This window comes from Ricinus communis, chromosome 7, assembly GCF_019578655.1.
Source record: "Ricinus communis isolate WT05 ecotype wild-type chromosome 7, ASM1957865v1, whole genome shotgun sequence".
Taxonomy (NCBI): Eukaryota; Viridiplantae; Streptophyta; class Magnoliopsida; order Malpighiales; family Euphorbiaceae; genus Ricinus; species Ricinus communis.
This window is the reverse complement of record NC_063262.1, coordinates 17,184,037-17,197,123: the sequence shown is the minus strand read 5'-3', so window position 1 is coordinate 17,197,123 and position 13,087 is coordinate 17,184,037. Positions and strand designations below refer to the sequence as shown.

Genomic DNA, 13,087 nt, shown 5'->3' with positions numbered 1-13,087 from the left:
CCTAGACTTAAAGACCTTCAAATTATTGGGTGTAAATGTGTATTTAGAACCAAGTTAGATGAGCAAAGTCCATTATAAGGAACAAAGCCAGATTGGTTAAAAAGGATACAACTAAGAGGAAGGCATTGATTATGATGAAACTTTTGCTCTAGTTGCGAGATTGGAAGCCGTTAGAATGATGTTAGCTTATGTATGTCATATGAACTTTAAATTATTTCAAACGTGTTAGCCTAAATAATTTATCATAAGGTTAAAATCTCTAATTTTATTCTTGATACTCAAATTAAGTCTAGAATTGATGAACTTTAAGTGTTGTTTGTGTAGCAAATATCTTAGTTCAAAATCCAAGTATATATGAAAATCGTGATTGCACCTCTCAAAGTGCAATCGCGAAAAGTTCAAGTTTAAGAAAAACACTATTGAAATTTTTAGGATGCAAACTACAACTGCACCTATGAAAGTGCGATCGTGAAAGCAAGAATTTAAGGTAAAGGTCATTGGCTTTCTAAAGCTGCAAATCATGATTGCAAAATTTATGAAAAGCATTGTAATTGTTGCAGATCAAGAATGGTTACATTTGAAACAACCAATGCCTCTATGCGACGTCAAATAGCCATTTGGAACATTTTAAGAATTACGACTGTGATTTGCACTCTGATAGTTCATTTAATGCACGGCCTTAAAGCCAAAGATTGTGTGTTTTTGGGGATATACTTGTAATGACTCTTTGAGGTTTGTGAGCTATTAAAACAACCTCAAAAGGTCTTAAATGGTTGATCAATAACCTTTCAAAGCATACAATTATTGTTCATTAACTTTCTTTCTTCTTGCAATCAATTTCTATAATCTTTGGTTATTGTAAGAGATTGAATGCTCTTATGAGGTTTGAGTGTTAGATTAAACATTTGAGATTAGATTTGAGAGTTAGCCTAGGTAAAACTTTTTGTAAGGGTTGTGTGTGATCCATTGATGGGCTACTGATGCAACCTACACCTAAAGCAGTGAACCTATCGATGCGGCCTAGCACTAGTGAGTATCAAGGTCGTATCCCTGGAGATCGGGTGAACCTAAAGTTACTATTGTTCGCTATGTTATCTAATCTGAAATAAGGTGTGAGAAGTCTAAATTAATTAACTAAGGACTATGAATGCAAATAAATGAATGAACAACAACTAACAATCAAAAGACAACCGCAATAAGAGAAACAAACCCAAAGGGGACCTAAGTGATGGAATTCTAAGGTTGATTTTATAAATTACAATCTTGCTTACCCGTGCCTAAATCCTGAATCGAACTCGGTTCCTCTCTCGAGCTCACCGAGTTCCTAAACCTGCACTAACCTAATGGAATCTCTTCCTATCAGATTATTACAGATTAGCATTAAGCATGATGTAGAACTATTAGAAGTCGTTAATTCTTAATCCGGCGAGTAAATTAACCTTATCTCTAAGTGTTAACTACCAGTTCTTACTATTCAAATTCCAGTTTTAACAAGCATTTCTCAATGTCAAGAAACAACCTAAAAGACAATTAATTCAACGTCTTAAATTAACTGAATCAAACTTTATTACTAAACAGTAAGAAGATTACAAGAATGGGAATTAAAAATCTAATAACTAAGCACAATCCATCAACAAAGGTGAATCCCCATGGGTTCGGCAGCCCTAGGTACTCATAATGAAAGAAACAAATACAAAAGGAAATAAATAACAGAAAAGGAAATGGAACATGTAACCTCTATTCTCTCGAATCGGAGTGGAAATGTCGCAAGCACCAACTCTGAAACCAGCCTCAAGTATGGATCTCGGATGTCTCGATCAATCGTCTAGAACCTTTAATCTTTGCTTGAATCTCCCAAATCAATCCTTTGAACTGACGTTGGTCTCCCAAATGTCAAGAACAAAGGTGCAGAAGTGAGGGGTCGTGCGTGTAGAGAAGTCCGAAATCGGGTTTTAACCCTGTCTCATTTTGCGCCTACTTATAGGCGAAGTGTATGCCCAACTGTAATCGTCGCAAATATGCACGGACCGTGCAAAAGCCTCGAATTGTGTGCCAACAAGAGATTGAATCCGACAAACATCTAATATGTGTAAATCATCCATATAGCTTGGTTTCTGCCCTGTAATCAATGAATTTCCCATCAAGGAGTCCAAAACCTGAAAAACTCAAAAACATACCAAAGTGCGATCAAATAGGAATAAATATGACTCAAATACACGAATAAACGATTGATAAACAGTCAATAAATATGCATAGAATAATCTACATTAAACTACCCCACTCTTAAGCATTTGCTTATCCTCAAGCAATCAACAACTCACTCCTCAAATAGATACCAAATAACTCAATCAAATACTTTGCAAGAGGTTAGCTCAAAACAAGTCTCAAAAATCCGTGACAAATTTCCTCAAAATCCCCAAATCACTAAATCCTTGAAAAAGAGAACAAAGTTAATCAAGCTGCAAAAATTAAAATGATAAACCATCCAAACTGAGAATTTGAGAACCATGCCTTACAAGATGTCACTCAAAACACACAAGTGTATATAGGTGAAAGAATATCGCCAAGCTCTCAACGCAAAAATACAAAAAAAGGTGCTGTGAAATAATCAGTAAACATGATCAAAGGGTCTTGAGCCAGGTTGTAATGGGGTTAAGGTAGCGTATGGAGAAATATGGAAAGTAAGCTAAAAGTTGCTGGAAAATTATGCAGGTAATGCAAGAAAATAGCCAAGGATCAAATGCTGTACCAAAATTGAACACTAAGTTGCTCCAATAATAAGATGATGCTCAAAATGAACTAAAAGAAAATTATACATATATGTATTATTTTTATTTTTATTATTTATTATTATTATTTTTTTTAACTACTCCTGCAACAACAGATAACGTAGGATGAAGTAATACAATGCTTAATCAAAAGTAGTAAAACGATATATGTACCATTTGGATTGAAGGGAGCATCTACGGAAAATCTAGCAACTTAGTGAATATATGCAAATTGATCCAAAATGAAATGCAGCATAAACGTACATAATTTCTAGCAACAATGGTAGAATGAATAGAAGTGATAAAATGAGTGTCAAAGGTAAATTACAATGAAAGAAAAAGGCAAGGCTCAAAATTGGTTCACTAAGGGAAAAACAGGGTTAGGCCTTTTTACCAAATTGTGTAATTCCTAAGTGCCCAAATCATCTCATGACTATCCAAACTTCATGTAATCTCAAAAGTCATCCTAAAGCAAGTTCTAGAAATAAAAATTCTGTACAATGCTCACTAATCAAAAACAAAAGGAGCATAAAAGCCTCACTATTTGAGTGGATTAAAATTGCATGAATTCTCAAACCAAAGTTTAAACAATCAAACAATCTAATAAGCATCAATATTAACAGTGTTCTATATCCAAGATAAAGTAAAAAAAAAAGAAAGGAGAAACACTAGTTTTACCTAGCTTAATTGAAATTAAGAGATTCGTTCATTGCCTTCTTTCAACAAGATTCGATAAAAGCTATAAGGGTATCCATTCAAAAGAGAAAAATCATCAACTACTTGATTAAAACAAAACTCAAGATAAGGATAGTAAGAATGAACGGACTTCATCAATAAGGGGAATGAAAGCAAAATAAAAACAGCAGAAACAAAATTGGTACCTGGACAAAACTAAGGTACCTACCCCACACTTGAGAGAAACACTGTCCTCGATGTGAAATAAGGTAGGCACTCCAAAAAAGAAGATAAAATACGCACAAAGAAGCAAATTATGGGAGTCCACAAAAAACTAGAAAACTAAAAGAAAAATAAGACAACAGAAAGAGGTAAAAACTAGAAATAGTCTACTGGATACTGCCCTTGATGTGTGCTTTAACATTCCAAAATATGTTAGTCCTCAAAATTGCGTATGAGCATGGAGTAGGCTAACTCCTGCAAACCTCAAGAATAAACACATCCCAAGCAACATCTAGTAAAAGGTTCAATAAAATAAAATCTTCTCAAAATAAAACTAACTAAAAATAAAGTGAAATATCTAACTAAAAGAAATAAATACATAAATAAAAGATGTTTATTTAGATGAATAACACATATCAACAGGGAAAGAAACATGTATAGCATCATCCATTTGTACATCCTATGGTTGCTCATCACATGCAAGACCAATTCCATCAATACAATAAATGGCATGAACATGGTCGGTGGGAGAACTATCAAATGAGGGTAAACTAAAAGTAACACAGTCATCCTCTACATTAAGTTCTAACTTTCCCTCAAATACGTCTATTTTAGGTCCAGCCGTGGCAAGGAAAGGTCTCCCTAAAATCAACAGTACACCATGCTCATTATCCATATCTGTAACCACAAAGTCCATAGGAAATATGAACTTATCTACCTTGACTAGCACATTCTCTACAATCCCCCTAGGAAGCTTAGCAAAATGATCAGCTAATTGAATGCACATCCTAGTGGGTTTTGCCTCCCCAAACCTAGATTATTAAACAAACTAGTGAGCATGACATATATGCTAGCCCCCAAATTAGCTAATGCATCATCAACACACAAGTTACCCAAAGTGCAAGGAATAGTAAAACTCCCTGGATCATGACGTTTCTCTAGCAACTTGCTCTGAAACACTGTTGAGCACTCTTCGTTAAGCTTAACATAGGCTACCTCCTCCAACTTCCTTTTTCTGCTAAGTATGTCCTTTGAGAACTTGGCATACTTCGGCATCTACTTCAATGCATCAATAAAAGGAAAGTTAATGTGTAGTTGTCTAAAAATATCCAAATACTTACTGAACTACTCTTGTGCTTCTGCTTGTTTGAGTCTAGCAGGATAAGGAACCTTAGGTTGATATTCCCTGACTGGGATTGATTTCACCTTTTATCCCTCAGGTTCCTTAACCTTACTACTCGCCTCAACCTACACATCAATAGTGGAGTCGTCAAAAACAGACTTAGAAGGAGCTGAAACTAACTTAACACTGGCCGTGTTCCCAACACGTTCTGAAGAGCAAGCCGTGTTCCCAACACGGGTACCAAAACGGGCCATGTTCGTAGCAGCTGGACGAATTAATTAAAAGAGAGAAAAGAGGGAAACGCGAAAAAGGAGGGAGGACGTCCCAAACTCTATTTTTCTCTCTCTAAGGGTTTTCTGAGCTGGAACTAAGGAAAAAGGAGACTTGGACCAAGGTTTCAATTGGATTCTCTTTGAAGATTGAAGATTGGGCGAGGTTCGTTGATTGGTTTCAATTCAAGCAAGAGGAACAAGAATTGATTCAAGATTGGGCAAGAGGAATTAGAGCTGTTTACTCTCATCCGAGGGTGTATTCGGGTTTCTCTACCTTTACTCATTGTTGTAATTGAATTCTTGTGGGTTTTGATAATGAACATAATTAGCTAAACTTGTTAACCCATTGGGGGTTCTTTATCTAGGGATTTTTGTACTTAACTTTTGAATTGAATGTATTAATTTTCAATATTGGTTTGCAATGGAAGTGCTTATTGATTTGTTCTTCATATCTTGTTGAATGATTATTGGAATTTGAATGTTCTTGCAAAAGATGTTTAGGTTTGGATTGTCATTTGCAACCTAGAATTGAATTCACCTAAAGATAGGGTATTCGTTCTACCATATTGAGAATTAATCTAAGTTAAGATGTTAGTGTCCTTGAGAAAGGCGTTAATTGCGTAGAGATTTTCCCTCAAAAATTGAATTCAATCATTCAATTCCATCTTTAGTTTCCATTCCCTAGAGACAAGAATTCTTAAGGGGTTATTCCTTAACTTGAATTAATCCTTCCCTAGTAGCCGTAGTTAGATAACAATTAGAGTAGCTTTAATTCATTTCGTATTTAGCATTCAACGCCATTTTTAAGATTAGATAACAGAGAAGATTGAGTAGGTTTAGGTTCACATGTTCTTTGGGGAACACGACACTTGGTACTCGCCGTTAGCTATACTCCACCGACAGGTACATTGCCTTAGGTCATAGTCTTGCTTTAGGATTTACCGCTATCAAGTTTTTGGCGTCATTACCGGGGAACAGTTTTCTGTGAACTAAATTGAAATTTTGATATTTGTTAGTCTAGTCATTTCTCTTTTTGTTTATAGTTTATTTTCTATGTATAGTTTTTGTTCTTATTTTGTTTGCTAGTGTTGTTGTTCTTTGTTGTGCTTAGGTAGTTTATGACCAGGAGCTCTAATCCTAATCTTACAGAGCCTTTACCTGAACCCGAGCGCTCTCTTAGATTGCTAAGGAGGCGTTTACAGACAGTAGAGGAGGAGATTGGAGCAGAGATTTGACGCATGCTACCTGTGTTAGCTACAATCTAAGGCAGTGTACCTATCACTACAGCCTAGCACTAATGGCGAGTATCAAGGTCGTATTCCTCGGGAAAGTGAAAGCCCAGAGTTACTTCTTTGTTCTTTATTATATTAACCTAAGATGAATGATGAATAATTTCTAAACTAACTAATAGCTACAAGCTAAGTTCTAAGGGAGATGCAGGAATGAATGGATAAATAAAATAACCAAGACAAGAAAGCAAACCCAAAGGGAACCTAAACTAGTTGGTAATCAAACAAAAGATAAAGGATTGATGAATCCAATTATGCTACCCGTGGACGAATTCTTAACTGAATTCGGTTTCTCTCTCGAGATAACCGAATTCCTAAACCTAATAACCTAAAGTTGGAATCTCTTCCTAACGATTGATTCTTAAATTAGCATTAAGCTTTAATCCGCCTCTATTAAGCTTTGTTAATTCTTAATCCGGCTAGTTAATTATCCTTATCTCTAAGTGATTATTAACAAGTTCTTGCTATTCAAAATTCCAATTGCCAAATGGACTTCTCAATCACACAAAGCAATCTAAACACCAGACGATTCACAACATCTCATGAATAATGCTATCTTATTAATACTGAAAGCAAGAAGAATACAAAACCAACTCAAACAATCCAACAATATAATATTAAGCCAACATAGTAAAGAAATCCCAATGGATTTAATCAGTCTAGCTAAACATGTTCATGTTTAAAACAATCTAGGAAATCAATTACAATGAAAGAATAATGAAAATAAAACATGTACACCCTTTTCTCTCGAATTGGATGAACAGCTCCAAATCTAGATCTACACTTTGATTAATCTCCCAAATTGCCTCTTGAATTGCTCCACTACTATTTTGCACTCGGAACTTTATGATTCCGGGATTCTTCCTCCCTGCAACTCTCTCTCGCACTCAATACTGTGCAGAAACCGAACCAGCCGCCAGGGCTCTATGTCACTCCTTCCCCCTCTTTCTCACCCTAAAAAATTCATTTTCCTTATATATTTTATTTCAGCACCACCGTGGTCAAGGTCAAGTCAAGACTCACGAGTCTAGGCCGCGGCCGAAATCGTGGATCTCACCAAGTAGGTTTTCACCATAGCCGTGCCCCCACCAGTGCAGGCCACCATGGCCCGTGGTGGAGGCCGTGGTGGCCTAAAAAACCGTGGCTGGTCATGGCTAGAGTCCAGGCCGTGATGGTCAGCACGGCCTTGACTCGACTCAGGCCGTGCTCAATGTGTGCAACGCGAGCTCTTGTCCGGTCTTGATGAATTCTCATCCATTTCCACACGTATTGATCTATAATTCTTAAACACCGATGACGGTCCTATAAATGCTCCTGAAATGCAAAAAAAGACAAAACACGGGTGATCTAGGAATAAAAGCACAATAATTGCTAAGAACATACGCAATAATATGCAAGCAAATATGTGTAAAACTATGCACATCAAATTACCCCACACTTAAGCTATTGCTTGTCCTCAAGCAATTAACAACTCACCTCATAAAACTGTAGTTAGCAATTCCTTACAGTTTATGCCCCTAGTCCACAACAGATAGTATCCGATACATCTCAAAGGATACTCAATCATAAATCAAATTGCAAATCATTAAAAGAGAATGGAAATAATATTAATGCATGAATAACTTAAATGACAACTCAATACAAACATCACAAAACCAGTGCCTCACTAGGATCACTCAAGTCGCTCAAAGTGTATATTAGATGAATAACAAATCCCTCAAAACAAATGCACAAGACCCGCTCACCATAAGCTTGCTCTTAAATCATATCTTCGCTACTGTGAACAAGTAAATACCAAAATCAAAGGGTCTTTACCAAGGTTATAATGGGGCTAAGGTAAAGGTATGAAGATTTGGACAGAAGTGTGAAAATGCTGGAATTTGTGCGATAAATAATAGTATATGCTCAAAGGATTAAATGCCTAAGATCACAAAAAGAATCATTCACTAAAATCCCTACTTCATAGAATAACGCTCGCAAATACTCTAAATCTAATAAAAAGATGAATAATTAAAGAATTTTGTTTATTATATATTTTTTTCTTCTTCTTCTTTTTTTTCTTTTTTCTTTTTCTTTTTTTCTTTTTTCTTTTTTAATAATGAACTAGCAACTTATTAGCGACCACTGCATACAACTCGAATAAACATAAAGAATAATAAATACAAATTGGATCAAAGGGAGCATTTAAAATATCAAAAAGATTTAGTGAATTTACCAATATAGCAACTGGCATTTTAATCCCATATAAAGTTGAACAAATCACAGAAAGAAATTCCAGCATAAGGGTAAAGGAAAGATAAATGTAAAGAATGGTATAATTGAAGTGTATAGGTATAGATTATGAAGAAAAGGTTAAGGCTCAAAACTGGCTAACTAATGGAAACATAGGTGATAGGCTTTTGGTCAAATATGGTGAGTCCTAAATCGCCCAAATCATCTCATAGTATTCACAATATTCATGTAACTTCAACACGCATTAAAGCAAGTTCTAGAAGCAAAGTCAAGTACAATGCACACTCAAACAAGAAATATAAAAAGCATAAGTATAATGAATGCTCAACAGGCTCAAAATCTCACTTTGAGGTGTGGTATTAGGTGCAATTGGTTCATAACATCATTAATTGAATCATTACTTAAGAAACACATGCATATGACATTATCAACATTCTAAGTTAAAATTTGACAATTTGAAAAAACAATTAAATAACACCAGTTTAACCCGGTAGGGTTGATGTGTAAAACACCATCAATTGTGTTCCAAGGACAATGAACAATAAAGAAAAGTAACTACAATTCTATAAATCAAGTCATCAATCAGCTCAAAAATAGCATACTCAAGTGCATAAAAACACAGTGTTCTAACATCTTAACAATACACAACACCTAGTGATAGCAATTTCAGATATATCTAAGAATCATATGAGAGAGTAGGATTATAAGGTTTACCCACAACCACCCCACACTTGAAAAACACACCAAGTGTAAAATGTTATGGATACCCGCATGGGATGCTCAACTAAGAGAACAAAGGCATTACAATCCAAGTGCATGACATGTATGAAAAATAAAGTAAATAAATGCGGAAAATAAAAGATCTAGGATCGCCCGATTATCCATCGAGGCTGATGTTGTGGAAATTCAGTGCCTCCTCGGTAGAATCTGAAAATAATAAAATAAAGGAATAAAATCAAAACTGAAACGAAAATTAAATAAAATATGAAAACTAAAACTAATAAAATGTTTTAAAATAAAAGGTTAAAATATTAGAAATTAAAGATAAAAATTGGGGTGCCTCCTAAAAGCGCTTCTTTTTGATGTGATGAGTCTTTTTAGCTGGACTCATGGTGAAAGACAAATGGGCATGGTCGACGACCATCCATCCTTCTTCCAAGCAAATGGCTTCAAGTATCCGCTTAGAGGGATAATCATCAATTTCCTCTTCCCGACTATCAAGCAAGTCGCCAAGATGATGGGCAAACTCGCCCTCGAGTAATTGCATGTAGTCATGATGCTCTAGGGGCTCTTCCAATTTGAAAGTTGAAGTTTCACCAATTGGAAGGATCGACGGTTGGGCAATTTCTTCAGGAACATCGATGGTTTTCTTTAGTCCTTGGCTTGGTTCACTTGCTAGAAGAAACTCGAGCTCCTCCAAGACTTCTTCATTGGATAACTCGTGCTCATCTTCCATCATCGAAGGGACTTGTGGAAAATCCACCAAAAATTCCTCTAACTACAACTCAAAGATCATCAATCAGACGTTCTTATTGATAGTCTTTCAAAGGAATCATGTTCGCCTCTTCCTTTTCTGGTTCCATCTCCATGTTCAAGAAATCGTCCTGCACATAAGCATCATCATCAAACATAGTAGATAAACCAGAAAAATTCTCACCTGAACGCAAAGTGACGGCGCTCAAGTGTTCCTCGAATTCAGTAGCATTTGATGGAGTTCCCAATTTCTCTTCAGCTAGTAACTTGAAGATCAAGCCTACTTGATGCTCTATGTTCTTAATGGAGGCTTGTTAACTTTCAAGTACCCTCTCTGTTTGTTGGAATCTATCATCAAGACTTGTAATGAACCTCATCATCAGCTCCTCCGACACTAACTCTTCATCTTGAGTTGAAGGTGCAAGATTAGGCTGCTGATGTGGTTGCTGAGATTATGGTGGTTCTAGGCCATCTAAGCTCCATCCAAAGGGTGAATGAGTGCTCCACTATTGATTGTAGGTGCTTCCATACGAGTCATTTGGCCAACTTCCCGTATAATTCACCTGTTCATAGTTATAAGAACAATGAGCAACATCACTATACAATGGACAATCATCACTCAAATGTAAACCACAACAAAATTCATAAAAAACTTGAGATGAAAGGATAGGAGTGGAGAGTTGATCGGTAGCCCTACAAAACGATTCCACTCGAGCTTCTAAAGATGCATGGGTATCCCAATTTTTAGCACTGTTTTGGTTCCTAATCCCATTTTCCAACGCATCATACAAAGAGTTTGAAATTAACATTGAACCTCCTTATCATTCACTACCTGAATCATAAACTTAACTAAATAAATATATACAAACAAAACTGAAATAAAATAAAATAAAAATGGCTAAATTAACAAATAGCAAATTTCACTCTAGCTTTCAAACATTCCCCAGCAACGGTGCAAAAACTTGATGTGTGCTATCTGTGTTAGCTACAATCTAAGGCAGTTTACCTATCGATGCAGTCTAGCACTAATGGCGAGTATCAAGGTCGTATTCCTCGGTAAAGTGAAAGCCCAGAGTTACTTCTTCGTTCTTTGTTATATTAACCTAAGATGAATGATGACTAATTTCTAAACTAACTAATAGCTACAAGCTAAGTTCTAAGGGAGATGCAGGAATGAATGGATAAATGAAATAACCAAGACAAGAAAGCAAACCCAAAGGGAACCTAAACTAGCTGGTAATCAAACAAAAGATAAAGGATTGATGAATCCAATTATGCTACCCGTGGATGAATTCTTAACTGAATTCGGTTTCTCTCTCGAGATAACCGAATTCCTAAACCTAATAACCTAAAGTTGGAATCTCTTCCTAACGATTGATTCTTAAATTAGCATTAAGCCTTAATCTGCCTCTATTAAGCTTTGTTAATTCTTAATCCGGCTAGTTAATTATCCTTATCTCTAAGTGATTATTAACCAGTTCTTGCTATTCAAAATTCCAATTGCCAAATGGACTTCTCAATCAGACAAAGCAATCTAAACACCATAATTCACAACGTCTCATGAATAATGCTATCTTATTAATACTGAAAGCAAGAAGAATACAAAACCAACTCAAACAATCCAACAATATAATATTAAGCCAACATATTAAAGAAATCCCAATGGATTTAATCAGTCTAGCTAAACATGTTCATGTTTAAAACAATCTAGGAAATCAATTACAATGAAAGAATACTGAAAATAAAACATGTACACCCTTTTCTCTCGAATTGGATGAACAACTCCAAATCTAGATCTACACTTTGATTAATCTCCTAAATTGCCTCTTGAATTGCTCAACTACTGTTTTGCACTCGGAACCTTGCGATTCCGGGATTCTTCCTCCCTAGAACTCTCTCTCGTGCACTCAATCATGCAAACCGAACCACCGCCAGGCTCTATGTCACTCCTTCCCCCTCTTTCTCACCCTAAAAAATTCATTTTCCTTATATATTTTATTTCAGCACGACCGTGGTCAAGGCCGTGCTAGTTAGAATGGCCGGAGTCTAGGCCATGCTGAAACTGTGGATCTCACCAAGTAGGTTTTCACCATGGTCGTGCCCCCACCAGTGTTGGCCACCATGGCCCGTGGTGGCCTCAAAAACCGTGCCCAAACCATTATTTTGAAGACCAAGTTTTGATGGTTGGTCACGGCTAGAGTCTAGGCCGTGATGGTCAGCACGGCCTTGACTCAGGCTGTGCTCAATGTGTGCAACGCGAGCTCTTGTCCGATCTTGATGAATTCTTGTCCATTTCCACATGTATTGATCTATAATTGCTTAAACACCAATGACGGTCCTATAAATGCTCCTGAAATGCAAAAGAAGATAAAACACGGGTGATCTGGGAATAAAAGCATAATAATTGCTAAGAACATATGCAATAATATGCAAGCAAATATGTGTAAAACTATGCACATCAAGATTCATATTCTTGGAACTAGTGAGATTGAGAACCACAATGCAAATGGAGGTGATGGTGATAGGACCATGTACGAGTTTGCTAGGCCCTCTCTAGCAGGGACGCAAACTGGGATAGTGAGGCCTCCCGTGGCGGCCAATAATTTTGAAATAAAGTCGAATATGATCTAGATGATCTAGAATATGGTGCAATTTGGAGAGCGAGCAAAGATTCAAACGAGCATATCGCCAACTTTTTAGAAATATGTGATACCTTTAAGATTAATGGAACACCCGATGATGCCATACGGTTGAGGCTGTTTCCTTTTTCTTTAACGGATAGAGTGAAAAGATGGCTGCAGTCCTTGCCACCGAACACGATCACTCCCTAGACTTCTTTGGCTGAAAAGTTTTTGAATAAGTATTTTCCTCCTGCTAAGACTGTTCAAATGCGAAATAATATATCTTCTTTTGTGCAGGGTGAAGGAGAATCGATGTACGAAGCTTGGGAGCACTTCAAGGACTTGTTAAGGTGTTGCCCACACCATAGTCTTCCTCTATGGATGCAAGTGCAGACATTCTATAGTGGCATGA

General features: G+C 36.5%; 1 non-coding gene across 1 annotated transcript; it reads right to left on the bottom strand.

Annotated features, from left to right (window-relative positions):
- Positions 1–12,942: 12,942 nt before the first annotated feature.
- On the bottom strand, positions 12,943–13,046 carry LOC112533868. Its single transcript, XR_003078221.2, has one exon. It is a non-coding gene; the product is annotated as a small nucleolar RNA R71 (small nucleolar RNA).
- Between the last annotated feature and the right edge of the window lie 41 nt (positions 13,047–13,087).